Here is a 14,003-nt window from a genome sequence, read left to right on the forward strand (position 1 = left end):
CCCCTAGGGGCCGCGAAAACTTCCGAAAAGTCAGGCAGTCCGAAAAAATAAATGCATGTCTTTTACTGCTCTTAAGGGCTCAAATCGACACAGGCACGTCTGGAAAAGCACTGAATGCATGTCAGTACAATTATTAGGCATAGCGGGGCTCCTACTGTGACAGGAGAGGGCGGGTGCATGCGTGTAAAATTAAGGAATACATACTGTGTCCCGTGACAATTGCCCCTTCCTACGCTTGTTAAGCTTCACCGCAATACTTTTGCTAATGCTTCACCGCGTTACACAACTGTACTGAGACAAAACTAACTTTCAGGAACCAGCATTATGAAAGGCGTCGTGCTTTCCGAGCTTCGAAGCCAAAATTATTGCTGACAGCAGAGAAATGAAGAAGCACGGCACCGAACGGCAAGCAGCTTAATAGCGAACGTCGAAGCAGCTAGGCGTAGCGTTGCCGCAGTGGTGGCTATGGCTGCCAGCGGATCTGCGTGCGATAGCGCCGGTTCGAGGCGGCGAGGTAATCAAAATGGCAGCGGTGGTGGCTTTGATTAACGCCGTTTCGGACCTGCGGTCATGCGGAACGTCCGGAAAATCGGACGCCAAAGAGTTCTTGCGTCCGAAATTTCAGACGTTCTGATACATTGACTCTATGGGGCACGTGGTGGTGCCGCGAAGCCGTCCAAATTATCGGGAATCTGGAAACTCGGTCGTTGACTCTACACTGGCAACTCCTCCAGCCGACGACAGGGCGTCAATGACGATTCGCTATAATTCCTGACTGTTACTCGAGCCAGCATTACCGCGACTTTCGACCCTTTCAATAAAATTACAGCTAATTTTCCCTGATGGAGGCACGAATTCCCCGAGTTTTCCCTGAGTTTTTCCAGACTACTAAAAATCCCTGAGAATTCCCGGTTTTCCGGGTTGGTAGACACCCTGTGCAGCGTGTCATCCAGAGTCAGTTCGTCAGTGCTGATTGACGCTTGGTCGCTGCGCGCCCGGTGCTGTGCGACTCTTCTACTCCAACAAGGACATCGATGAGTTCAACATCGATGTTGCCCTACAGGGTGTGGGAGACGTACACGAGGCTACAGCAGTTCATGTGTACCTCGCATGCCGGTCGGACGAAGAGCATGTTCACGCACAGGCCATTGTGGCCGCTATGACGCATGTCGAAACGGGCAATTTGCCCCACACGATACTGCTTGCTCAGGGCAAGCCCCACATGATTCCGTTCAACGTCGACGCGAAGGACGCACTCGTGAACGGTGCCGTCGGTGTGCAGGGAAGTCAACGAGTGCAGGGAAGGCAACGCGCGCGACGTTGTGAAACTTGCTGTGCCACATACTGGCCGTCTCGCTCGTATCAAAGCCAAGCCCCTCCCTCATGCTACTCGCAGAAGGGGGATCAAGATCATCACCATTTGGATGCCCATCGAGTTGCGTACCTTCACCTTCACCCTGCAAAGAAAGACTGGACTGAGTTGCCGACGAAGGCAGTTTCCGACGGGTCAAGCTAGTGCGGTCAAAATCCACAAATCTCATAACACCTACTCTGCCGCGGTGTACGAGTACGACGGGAGCCATCCGGAGAAGCTAACGGGAGCCATCCGGAGAAGCTAGTGTACGTGGCATAGAGTCGTTGCACCGAAGTTAACCGTCTCTACCTTACCGACGCCAAGGGTGACCATACGTCCTACCATGTCAAATAAAAATTGGATCGCGAGCTACAGGACGAGTTTAGGCGCTCAGGCACACACCATCTTCCTTCGAACACGCTCGCGGCCTTGAACGTGGGGTCGCTGCGCCTTCCCACCACGGATATCATCCACGATGCCGTGCTCAGAGACATGTCTCTCGTGTGCCAGTCCGAGACCTGGACGGACGTCCTGCTTCAGATGGACAGCTACACTGGCGCCGTGTGCGACAGGCGCGTCGATTCCCGAGCGGGCGGCGTCGCGATCTACGCAAAGGACAGCGCGTCCATTGCGCCGTGTGCCTCACCGACGACGGGCGAGAACCTCGCCGTGGAATGTGCCGACGCGTACGCCGTACAGATTGCGGAGGGTGTCGTTGTCGCCACCGTATACGTTCATCCCGGAACGTATGCATAAATAACGAAGAAAGTGGATGGGGAAACGGGGCCGCGGTAGCTCAATTGGTAGAGCATCGCACGCGAAACGCGAAGGTTGTGGGAGCGTTCCCCACCTGCGGCAAGTTGTTTTTTCATTCACTTTCAGTTCCATTGATTTATCAGTTTCTTTATTTCATTTATTAGGCACAAGTAATTACACCTAAGTTGTCCTTGGTGTCAGTGTTTGTTGGCTTCTTATGATATTGGCTACGGAACATTTGCGCGACCCTTCTAGGTTTATAATTTAGTTACACGAAAAACCAACATAGAATGGATGTCTCTTCTTGCCAATCGAGAGTTAACTTCGTTAGTTACCTGTTACGAGGTTGGTCAAGCACAACGTCCTTACTTAATAGCGATACCATAAGTGTTTTGTTACGTTTATTGTGCTGATCGTAAAGCACTTGTCATCTTTTTAACGTGCAGTACATTTCTTCGGTAACACGAAAGTCAGTGTCTCTTCTGTCTTCTGCATTGGATTGGCGCAGCTCGCTACGTGCTTGCGCTTGCATTTCCGAGCACAGATTGGTGTGCACCTGCTTTCCACACTGCGCTTTCAACAAGTCGCTCTCTGCTTGCGCTAAAAAGGCGTCGGCTAGAGCAGACGTGCATCTTGCTGCGCGCTTACCGTGCATGTAATCACGCAGCAATGCCGTAAAACCTACACGCAAAAGGACAGGAAACTACGCTTTGTTTTTCCTTTACATGGTGATGTACCTGCACATTGGGTAGCGCCGGGCAATGGTTTCAAACAAAAGCAGAAAAGAGTCCTTGCAGCGCCCATAGCCGTTAATTGACTGCCGCCACAGCCATGTCAGGTGCGACTCCATCAGCGGTGCCGTTGCGGTGAAGAGGAGGCGCTTCGCTTTTCATCAATTAAGTTCTATTAAAAAAATTAAATAACAGGGTTTTACGTGCCAAAACCACGATCTGATTATGAGGCACGCCGTAGTGGCGTCTCCTGAAATTTCGACCACCTGGGATGTTTTAACGTGCACCTGAATCTAGGTACACGGATGTTTTCGCATTTCGCCCCCATAGAAATGCGGCCGCCGTGGCCGGGATTCGATCCCACTACCTCGTGCTTACCAGCCCTCCTGACACTGTCGAGGCGGCGCGTCAGAGTAGCGATCGTCAGCGCCTCTAGCAGCACCTTCCGTAAAAACTGACACTGACGGACCACGCCACTCAGGCTGGCCACGCGCATCTGCCAACTTGATGGCATGTTCAGGCTTGTTTTGAAACGAACAAATGGCACAAGTTTTACTGTGTGGTTTCAAACCAATTGCAAGATCAGACGGATTCGCCCTGCCATTCGTCGTAAAGGGGAAAATCTCTACGCTGCTCGGCACGTTCACAGCGTAAAGAAATCACCGGTGTGACTGTGCTGGCGAAGTGTCACTCACAGCAAGGCAAACATAACTACAGCGTGTCTCTGGACGTGAGTACACTCAACTATCATATTATGCTTTGATGAAGCAGCTCAATTGAGTGTGAAGGCATGGCTGAGCTTATTAAGCGTTAGGCGTAGGTGTTCTAAGGCCAACCATTTGAGTTAACGCGTCGACAAATTATAGATTGTGTCGTACAGCGCGAAGCAGGGGCAGAGGAATGCAAGAAAAACCAGCACAAGCGCTTACTGCCAAGTGAAATTTTATTGCCTCGTGCAAGGTGTTATATACGGCCAGGGATGGCTTGCTCATGCACAGGCATTCTTCGCGTGCCATGATGCCGATTTAATGATGATGCGCGTAAGATCATCCCTGTGTGAGATTATTTGTTTTGTTTTGTTTTTTCAAACAGAGGGGCGCAAACGCATACACTACAATGCAGGGCTAAGAAACCTTATTTTCCATTCTTAACATTATTCGCATGTTCACGCAGACGATCGTTCAGACACCTGCCTGTCTGACCTACGTAGTACGTGCCGAATTTCAAGCGGATTCGGTACACAGCCCCCTGCACACAATCCACGTAACGGTTGCGGCACCCGACTTCACACTGGGCTTTTCCTTTTTTGATAGGGGTGCTTTTCCTTGATACGGAACAAAGCTTCTATGGCGCAGAAAACACAACACGTACACCAACCCGCTCATCGATTTTTTTAAGACGATGAGCGATTTGATTCTTTCAGGGAATCACCGCGACATTACGGTCCTTTTATGTGGACTGCTCTTCGGTGACCATTGCTTCGCTGTTAGGTTTTTTTGTTCTGTGGATTGCCTCAGCTACTGAGACGAGTAATCCGTCAGGATAGCCCGAAGCTTTCAGACGTGTAACTTTTGTGCTTGAAAACCGATATTAAGGCTTTGGTGGCAGGACCGGTCTAAAGGGTTTGAGACGCAGGCCTGAACAATAGCCGTCTTTACTAGTTTACTGTGTGCTGATGAGAAGGGCAGGAGTGGTTTGTGCGCACGGGGTTCATATGTCCAGCGAACATTATCATTAGAGAACACGAGCTTGAGGTAGAAGAAACGCAGGGAATCATCTTGTGGCATTTCGTGCGTAAATACCAGGGGGGGATGGACATTCCTCAAGCATACCGACCAGTTGTGATGAAGCTGCAAAAGACTCCGAGACATCACACTGTGAACTATTAAAAATCTTCCACGTATCTGAAGGTTCCCATAGCCAAGTGCCTTATAATAGTTGCTGCAGGGCTTTGATTTTGCCAAAATGAAGTCGCTCAAGAAAGGCGCAATACAAGACCCGATGGACACTTCTTTGTTCTGAAGGTAGATTTCGCCATTGTATTTCACGTATGCGGATTCAAGGCAAAACTGTACCAGATGGAGGAAATTGGCCGAGCTTAACCCTGCTCGGTTCTGAAAGTCAACATCACCTAAACCTTCAATGCATTCGCTGATGCATTCCAACATATTATTGTGAGGGAGCGAGTAATAAAGGTCCCTGGTGTCAATCGAGCGCACAGCACACTCCTGCCCCTTATCGGCACACAGTAAATTAGTAAAGAGGGCTATTGTTCAGGCATCCTCCTCAAACGCTTTAGAGCGGTCTTGCCACCACAGACTACATAATAGTTTTCAAGAACAAGTTGCACGCCTGAAAGCGTCCGGCTATCCTGACGGATTACTCGTCTCAGCAGCTGAGGTAATCCGGAGAACAAGAAAACCTAACAGCGAAGCGATGGTTACCGAAGAGCAGTCCACAGAAAAGGACCGTAGGATGCTCCCTACAAGCATCAAATAGCCCATCGTGTTAAAAAATCGGTGAGCGGGTTGGTGTACGTGTTGTGTTTTCTGCCCCACAGAAGTTTTGTTCGTTATGAAGGAAAAGCATGGCTGTCAAGCACGGATTTCACCTTGTACACAGGGTTCCTTTACTCTCAATTCGACACGCTAACACATATTCCCTCGTTTCCGCGTCCTCCCGCCTCACACCCTCTCCCCCTTAAAAGAACCCCACCTATATATACTGTGGCGAGGAAAGCATACGTCGCCTTGAAGAAGACAAGTCCACTTGTCCAAACGTTGGCTCCTGCATTCATTTTGTTCGCGTTTTGCTCATCGTCTGCATAAGCAAGCCATCCCTGGCCTTATTAAGAAGGGAGTTAGCACCCTTAGACGAGGGCAGCGTGAACAGTGAGTGGTGATGGCATCTTAGAATGTTTTCTTGGTTTTCTTCTTCCTGGTATTTTTCATCTGTAGTGTTTGTTTTTTACATGTATATCTTTATGTCGATTTTTCTCTGTTCTATATATACAACACCTTGCACCAGGCAATAAAATTTCACTTGGAAGTAAGCGCTGGTCCCCGTTTTTCTTGCGTCCCTTTTTCCTTGCTTCGTGCTGTGCCACACAATCTAAAATGGAAAACCAACTAGCCCAAACCATCACTCATCTATATGCATGTAGACAAAACGCGATCTTTCGTGGTGCTATTTTGACACGCATGCAAAGCCTCATTGGCCACGGATGATAGGCACCATATCTTTTCGAATTACTAAAAGGCTATTTTAAACAACTTGCACAAAGAAATGTATTACACCGCCATGTTCTGCCAAGCAACCGCACTGCTTTGTTTACAACTGCCGAGGCACCGGCACGACCTTGGGCCGCTCCGGCCGCCAAGACTCGAGTGACCGTATCCGGCAACTGGAACCCAAGCAGAGCCGCACAGCGTGAAATGCTCAGCGACTCACGCAAGCCAGAACACCTGCAGCCACCACGCAGTACGCTTCCTACAGCTAAATAAATATCTCTGATGGAGAATTTACAAAAATTTGTAAGTCGGCTTCCCGGTAAGACTCTTTCTCGACCAAGAACATCTGTCTACTGACTACAATACTTTCTGGTGCGATCCTCTAGGAAGGAAGCGCGAGCACAAAACCACGGCCGGCCAGGAAACCTGTAGAGTCGGAGAGCAGGCAGTCCTGCGCGGCCGTTAAAGTCTTTGACGCAGCAGTACCGCCATCCCCACGCTTTCTTTCCTGGGCAGTTTCCGATGTCTTGCAAATTTGTCACTAAATTCATTAATGTCATCAAATTTGTCATTTTTTAAAGACAGCGGTATGAGAACGTTTACCTAAAGGACAATAGCGCACGCGGTTCAGAAGTTTCGAATCACACGCGGTCATAACCACAACACGTGCGCCAGCTGGATTCTACGCTGTCGACTCAAGTTGGATCAGTGCCATTTTTTTTCTTCGTCTGAGAGCCCGCGATGGGCTCTCAGACGTTAGAAACCATGTTAGAAACCATCGCTCGTCGCTACTGCCGGTGACGGTAAATCATGAAGTAAAGGAAAAATAAAGCGTAGTTTCCTGTCGCTTGGCGTGTATGTTTTCCGGCATTCCTGCGTGCGTACATGCACGGTAAGGCAACGGCAAAAAGCACGTCTGCGCAAGGAGGAGGAATAAACTTTTATTTTGGAAACAGTATTCCGGGGTAAGCCCTGGTTCAACTCTCGGTGGGAGGTCTCCTCATTCCAGGAACCCTCTGGCCTTCGCTGCTTCCTTGGCCCTGGCAACGAGACGTCGTTGTTGTTCCAGGTCCTCGGAGACTAGCTTGGCCTCCCACGTTTCCATGAGGTCTTCGCTTTATCTGGCGTTGCAACAGTCTCTCGGTGGAGGCAATGCGTCTTGGTCTAGATGCCACGGACATTCGATGATCAGGTGCGCTAAGGTGTCCGGTACGCCGCACATTGGGCAGTGGTATCCTTGTAGCGTTGGGTACAGTCTATGCATGATGATTCCGTGGATATAAGTATTACTTTGCAGTCTTCTGAGTGTAGTGCCTTCTTTGTTGAGCTTTGGGTGAGGTGGTGGGTACACCCTGCGTTCCAGCCTGTGATGTTGGAGGATCCCCGAGTACGTGATGGGCACGGTCTCTGCCTCCGCTGGCGCAGACCGGGCGTCTCGAGAGTAGGAAGGGTTGGCCCGGCAGGTGTGGCCTCGGGCCGCGGCGTGTGCCGCTTCATTCCCCTCCAGCCCCTCGTGCCCAGGAACCCATGTCACGCAGGTGTAGGGGATCGGAGTACTGCGCAACCGACGCCTTTTAGCGCGAGCAGCAAGCGACTTGTCGAAAGCCGAGTGCGAAAAGCAGGCGCACGCCAATCTATATGCTCGGAAATGCGAGTACAAGGACATAGCGAGACGCCCTAATCCAATGCAGAAGTCACAGGAGGAGGGGAGGGGGGGGGGGGCGGCGCCGACAATTTTTGACACTAAATTCAGTGTTACCCCATTCCTTCATTGTCATCACCTGGCACTTTAAATGCCCTCTAGAATCATTCCCTCTTACTCTACACAATGTAATATCCATTTTCATGGTTTACTTTTCTCCTTCCCCGTATCGCCCACTAGTTCGGGACCACCGCTCTCACTATCGTCGTACAGTGTTACGGTACCTGTCACACGCCTTAAAAAGTGTGTTCGACAAATGACGCGTACGACCGCTATTGCGCGCCAGAACAAAAATGCAGACACCGTTTCACAGCATAGTTCCTAAATGATTAACGAATAAACCGCCTGCAACCGCCATCGCATCTGACAGAATGAATCTCGTAGTGCAAAACAGGCGGATCGTTACGTGAACTACGAGAGCGCTGAGGCGACAGGATTTTGAGGAAAATATCGACATATGAGAGGGTGCGAGAAAACGTTTATTACTCACCTTAAAGGCCAGCAGTCTGCAAAGAATGAAACGCTTGCGCCTCCGTGAAACTCGCCGTTTCCTTTCTCGCTAACACATCTCCGCGAGGTGCGCGTACGACAAGCCGCTCGAACCCACTGAGGGGAGAGCACTTTTGCACACCAAGGTCACGATCGCCGCTGGCGGAACGCACTCTCTCATCCGGGACACTGTGGCAGAACGGCGGCAGTCAGGCGCCAAAGTCCCGGGGACGCCGACACGGAGACGCCGGCGAACCTGGGAGGTGAAACAGAACACTGCGAAGCCAGCGCTACCGAAAATATGAAACGTATGCGGGTCTGCGCGCGTCGAACCTGTTCCCTGTGCCTAACCGCCTTTCGATAGCGCCGGCGCCATGTTTATTCTCTCAGTCTGTACCGATTCTCAGTCGTGTACTGATGGTGCTTGCCGGAGAGCTTTCTTCGGCGTGTGTTCGATTAGCCTTGTGTGTACGGGTTGTGAAGGCGTATTTGTGCATGTTGTTTGTTTGTGTGTGTTTGCGTATTTGTGTTTTACGTCTGGGTGTGCGACTTTGTGACGTGTGCGTGCGTGTCTTGTGCGTCCAGGTGTGTGTGTGTGTGTGTGCGTGCGAGTTCATGTGCGTTTATGGTCTGCGGCTGTGCTAGAGCCTGCATGTACTTATGTGCTTATGTCTGTCCGTGTCTATGGTGTATACGTTTATGTTACGTGCGCGCGTGTTTTTGTGTGTCTGCGTTTGCGTGTGTGTGCCTGCGTGTCTCTGCGCGCACATGTCTGAGTGTGTGTTCGCATGTTTTCGTGTAAGCGCAGGCGTCTTTTTGCGTGCATGTCCCGTAATTCTGAGAATGCGTGCGTTTGTGCATGTGTACGTCAGCATTTGCGTGTCGGCGTGTTCGTGAGTGCGTGCATGTGTCTGTGCGTACGTATGTATTCCATAATGTCTGTAGCGATTTAGATCCTTCTCAAAATTGGTGCAGTGTTTGCCAAAAAACACAATTTTTAGGCTTCCATACATATATAGGCACCCGATCCTGGAAAAAAATACCTTCGTTTAATAAATGAATAATCTTTTGTCTCCAATCTTTAATGGGAATACATTACGAAACCGAACACTTGCTCTTAACAAATTCTGACGCGCGCGTCACTTCCGCAGGTGAAATCTGGGCGATTTTGAGAAAATCACGACGGCTCTCGTACGCGCTCCAAGGCAGTGCAGCGGAGGTAAGAACCAATATGGCGCCGGCGAAGAACCGTGTCCCCATCCTGAAAACGGGGCTCGGTATTGAGGCACCATAGCCTTTCCTACACTCTAAAAACAGTTTGCACCCTTTGGGGTCTATATTTGTCCCACAACAACAATCGTCATCTCCCTGGCTTGCGTTTCCTTTCTTGAAAACTCGGCGCTCGCTACTTTCCTGTCGAGAATGCTGTGTCACACTGATAATGCGCATGCCGTTCGTGACAGGGAAGTACCGGGCTCGCAGCGTTAAAGAAAGGAAACTGCGGCAAGACAGATGACGATTATCGTTGTGGGACAAATATACAACCCAAAGGGTGCAACTGTTTTTAGAGTGTAGTGTTCCGGTATGTGACCCCAAAGGGAGCAGAGTTGCGCACACCTTTTCCTTTAGACGCTCGCGCCGCTGCCCGGCGAGAACAGTCACGTGGTGTAAAATGACGTCAGGTGTTCCGCCGCGCTGCATAGTAGGCAACTTCAGGGACGCGACGCCGGCTTCTCGGCACCTTCAATGCAACACACATCGCAATCCCCTGCTTCCGTAACGCGGGTGACGTGACATAAATAACATGCACGCATGACATTTTTTTTTAATGCCAGAGTAAATGTCTCCGGGCATACAGGGTCATGGGATAAGATAGGGGTGATTAAATGAATGAAACAATATTTGGGGACCGAATAAAGTCCAGGAGGGATCGAAAATGATGTCCCTGCGTTGTCCCTGACGTATAAGTATGTGTAACTCAGGTACGATGAGGAACAAAGCATGAAAGCATTGTTTGCAAATTTAACCTAACCACATTTAGTGTGCGCGTCATAGCTGACAACGAAATACAATCATATAGGGTTAATACAGCTTCTGAAACGTTTTCGTGCGATCTCATTGTGACGTAGTCATAGTATAATAGTTACATTTAAATACGCATAATGAAGCGTCAGACGCAGCATGGTACGCAATCGCGTTATTTTAGGTAGGATCAACTTAGCATAACAGAACTAACTGTATTCTCACCACGCCAACTATCTGTCAGCTATGCGTACGTTTCCCAATGAGCGCCGTGCAGACACCCAGGGAGGGCACCACGACTTCGTAAACGCCCGCAAATCTGGTCGGAGACTTCAGCGACAGGTTTAAATGTCTGTTGTGTAAACCTTCGCAGCTACAAGCGCGGCGCCAAAGCGCAGGCAAATTCATGTTCAGGAATTAATATGCAGAACTGATACTTCTTTTTCCAGATTTCCTCTCTCTTCTTGCAGGCACCTTGTAGCACAATTTTCCCAGTATGTTTCATTATGTTTTCTCCTTGCAGGCCGCATTTTGCAGCCGAAGGTGAGCGGAGGTACAGCCACGCCCGACGCAATGTTGTCTTCAAGAATGCATTTCCGTTTCCTATTTCAACACCGCCATCAACGCTATCTTCCGCTGCGCTTTTGCAGCAGACGGTAGTTCACAACGCCGCCACTGCTACGCTCATTTCAGTTCTTCACTGGAGTTTTCAGGTATTTTGTTTACAGTATTGTTTACAGGTATTGCAAGGTCGATCCAAATAGGTCGCGAAGCTTCGGGCGAAGAGCGGTTCAGAAGCAAATTGTCACCGACATCAGCAAGGATTCTTATGGGATCAGCGATTGAAGCGCGATATTTGAGGAGTCAACATTGAGAAATAAAAAAGATAACCTTTTTCTCGTAATAACACGTCAGTTCCATTCGCTCAACCAAAATAAAATGCCTAATCGATTTTATATAGGCCTCAGGAGATATGAAAAAACAACTCTGTTTTACTTTATCATTACCAATACGTTTTTTTTTTGGCACCCACCATAACAGGGGCCGATGACGCCGCCATCACTTGCAATCCAATGCAGCTCTTGAAGTGTGCAGGAAGGTGCGTTCGTCAAGTTGACCAGTTACGATACGCCCCCATCATATGTTGTGTTGTTTTGCTTGTTGACGTTTATTTGAATTTGATGGCGCGTGTAGTTTCATCGTTTCTTAACCTGTTCAGTGAAATCTAGTGAGTAACGACCGTGAGATCATTTAGTACTTCAGCCGTTTTCGTGCGGCTGCGCTGCCTAGGCGCTTGGCGTCCGAACATGCGAGCAGCACTCTACGCCCGAAGCTTTCGTCGGCCTCCAAAAAAAGTATGTCCTGCGCAGGGGTGAGATTTCGACACCCGTACGGGTGGCAGTTTGCTGCATCCCTTTCCGCGCTGAAAGCGGGAAACGCCTATGAAGTCGAATGGCACACGTGAGGCGCGATACTAATTACATGCACGCCATCACATTGAATGCATGATATAGGTAACAGGAATTCCAGACGTCATTCATATGGTCACATGACACGAGTGACATGTTATGGCGTCCACGATCACAAGCACACACCTAGTGCTCAATCAATGCACGACATATGAACCAGGTGCTTAAATAACATGAGAAAAAAAAGGCATGTCATGTTCCTGTTGCTCACCAAAGTAATTGGATGTCTTTTTATGTTAACAAATTCACATCAAATAGTCATGCATGACGTCATACCACATCGTGAATGCTTCGTTATTGTCAGGTTATGCATGCATCTCATACATATCTTGATATACTTGTAGAAAAAAGACCACGTCATCACGACGGCGTACGAAACTAGATAATGACACTCATGACAGTAATTTGGCGTCATCCCATGCAGTGATGCATAACAGAAATAAATCGAGCTAGAGGCGATTTAGTGAAGTACTACTAGGGAACCACAGCGGCATAGCGCGTATATATATATATATATATATATTGAAATACCACGGTTGAGACGACGCTTTATTCCAAGACGGAAAAATGGCGCCGACGCAAAACGAACACGAGCCGATGATTGATGATGACTTTGTACAGATGAAGATGAAGTCCGCATAAATGCTTACACTAATTTCCCCCGCGGACGGAAGCGGCCAGCCTGGCCGCACATTAGACGGTGGGACGGAGATGAAAGGGCTTCAGGCGAGAAACGTGCACGATCTCTGTTCCGCGGCAGCGTCGGTCGGTTGGGGTCTCAACAGGTGTAACGCGATAGTTCACCGGTGAGGTCTGCTCTATGACTTTGTAGGGGCCAAGATATCGAGACTCAAGCTTCTCACATAAACCGGGTGTTCGCGCAGGGGTCCATAGGAGCACATTGTCACCAGGGTGGTAGGAAACGACGCGATGAGAGGCATCGTACCGATGTTTGCGATCGTCTTGACTGGCTGCAGTGTTCATACGGGCGCGACGACGACATTGGGCAAGACGAGACACAAACTGGTCGCAAATGAATGGTGAAGCGTTGACGGGGCCAGAGAAGAAAGAAACGTCGAGTGATGAGGTTGGGTGGCGGCCGTATACTAAGAAAAACGGCGAGTATCCGGTGGTCCGTTGAACAGATGTGTTGTACGCAAATGTTACAAATGGGAGAATCGCATCCCAGTTACGATGATCAGGTTGAATATACATGGATAGCATGTCACACAGCGTGCGATGAAATCGCTCTGTTAGGCCGTTGGTTTGAGGGTGGTAGCTAGACGTTGTCTTGTGCACGGTGTTGGACGCTTGCAGAACTTGATCAAGAGTGCTTGAAAGAAATGTCTTGCCTCGGTCGCTCAAAAGAACGTGAGGCGCCCCATGACGTAAGTAGACAGACTGCAAGAAGAAGGCCGCTACTTCTGAGGCAGCTCCTGAGCGTATTGAGGCTGTTTCAGCGTACCGGGTCAAATGGTCAACAGCAGTAACGATCCATCGGTTGCCATCTGGAGTAGGTGGGAGGGGCCCGAAAAGGTCAATGCCGACGACAGAGAAGGGTTGTGCTGGACAAGGAAGTGGTTGTAGGGTCCCGACCGGAGCAGTAGTAGGTCGCTTACGGTGTTGGCAAAGCGTGCACGAGGCAACATATCTAGCTATGCTCGTGGAAAGGCCTGGCCAATAGAATCGGCTGCGTATGCGCTCGTGTGTTTTGTTGTAACCCAAGTGGCCTGACGTAGGGTCATCGTGTGAGGCCTGCAGAACTGCAGCGCGAAGAGAGCGCGGTAGAACGGGAACCCATCGATGGCCTTCCGGGTGAAAAATGTACCGGTAGAGCACGTCGTCTTCAAACTTGAACAGTTTGAGTTGTTTCCGTAGCCTGGCATTGGGTGGAGATGAAATACCGCTAAGGCGATTGATGATACTTTGGCAATAGGAATCGGCGCGCTGGTGAGTGGAAAGCACTGAAAGGCGGTTTGATGAAGTCAAGGAAGAAATCGGTGTAATAGACGAAGCGTCCTCCGTGCGGCCAATTTGACAAGGTGATGTGATGTGCTCCGAGGATGGTGGTAATGGGCATCGTGAAAGAGCATCGGCATCTTGGTGCTTCCGTCCGGACTTATATATGACATTGAAATCATATGCTTGTAATCGGAGTATCCAGCGGCCAAGACGCCCGGACAAGTTTTTGATCGTCGACAACCAACATAGGGCATGGTGGTCGGTCACAACCGTGAAATGTCGACCGTG

This window comes from Dermacentor albipictus, chromosome 8 (genome assembly GCF_038994185.2).
Source record: "Dermacentor albipictus isolate Rhodes 1998 colony chromosome 8, USDA_Dalb.pri_finalv2, whole genome shotgun sequence".
Classification (NCBI taxonomy): Eukaryota; Metazoa; Arthropoda; class Arachnida; order Ixodida; family Ixodidae; genus Dermacentor; species Dermacentor albipictus.